This window comes from Echinops telfairi, unplaced genomic scaffold (genome assembly GCF_000313985.2).
Source record: "Echinops telfairi isolate 266 unplaced genomic scaffold, ASM31398v2 ScPeMD7_2291;HRSCAF=2852, whole genome shotgun sequence".
NCBI lineage: Eukaryota > Metazoa > Chordata > Mammalia > Afrosoricida > Tenrecidae > Echinops > Echinops telfairi.
Genome location: NW_022106189.1, coordinates 42521018 through 42522514, shown reverse-complemented (window position 1 = coordinate 42522514; position 1497 = coordinate 42521018).

Below are 1497 nucleotides of genomic sequence, written 5' to 3'. Positions count from 1 at the left end.
CCCGGAGGATCTGGACCAGCGCTCATGCGACATTTCAAGGATCTGCTAAAATGAGTCTGACATCTGGGTCTGGGGATTTCTTTGTGGGAAGACTTTAAAATACAAATGTAATTCAGTTAACAGGTACAGGGTCATTCAGATCTTGTGTGTTCTCTTGGTTTTTAAGGGGTGGTTTTCTTATTTTTTGGAAGAAGCTGATTCCTGTTGGATTCACACAAAAAGGTGGCCTTTCACGGGCCCTTCTGAGAGCCTCCTTTTTCATTTCCTGATATTCGGGGTGATTTCTATTTCATTTTATTGATCAGGCTGCCTGGTTAACAATTACTCTTGTTAATCTTGCCAAAGAACAAATATTTGCACTGTGTTAATTTTCTCTATTTTTACCTCTTTCCTTCTATTTGGATCCTGTCTCTTTTGTCCTTCCGCTTGCTTGGATTTAACATGATCCTCTTTTCCTAGCTTTATATAGAAACTGTGGTCACTAGGGCTAGGGGGTGGGTGGTGGGTATTTGTTTTTTTGGTAAGTACTTTTTTTTTTTTTTTAATAAAATCATTTTATTAAGGGCTCTTACAGCTCATAACAATCCATACATCAATTTAATCAGGCACAATTGTACACGTTGCCATCATTTTCAAAACATTTTCTTTCTAGTTGAAGTACTTTTCCTTAAACTGTGGAACACTGTCTCTTTTGGCGGGCAGCAGCTGAGCTCTCTGATCTTCCTCGCCTCAGCAGGGACGCTTTGAGACTGCCTGTCCATGTGTGGTCCTGGGATTACTCCGCAATGTGGGCAGAGCTTAGACATAGCATCTGGGGCTCCCCCTTCTTAGTTTTCCCTTCCTGAGATTTTTCCCATCTCCCTTCCCTGTAAGCTTTTCGTTGTTCCCAGTTACCACCATATATGACAGACTCCACAGCCTAAAGGCCATTTAAAAACAGGATAATAACACAAAGCTCTGCTGTGACGTACCTCCAAGTGTTACCTTTTCTCCAAAATTCCAGTTTTTAGTCTTTTGTCTGTAATTTGATTGCTTTTTAAATTTTCTTTTCAAATCAAAGGTAAAGCTACAAATTTCCCTCTAAGCACCATTTTAGCTATATCCCACATATTTTGATAGGTTGTATTCTCATCATCCAGTTCATATCATTTCTAACTTCCCTTAATGTATTTAAGTACGTTGTTTAATTTGTAGGAATCTAGGGCTTTTCATAGCTTATCCCTGTTCTTGTTGCTAGATACTGCCCAGCTGGTTTCAACTCATAATGCCCCTGTATACAATGGAGCCTAACACTACCCAGGCATGTACCATCTTCATGGTTATAATCTAAGTAAAACGAATTCCTTGACAACTTTAATCTTTCCCTCATTCATGATGCTACTTGTATGTCCAGTTGTAAAGATTTTTGTCTCTTTACATTGAGCTATAATCCATACTAAAGCCAAAACCAAGCTCCCTGCCATCGAGTCGATGCGGACACAGAGACCCTTTGCATGG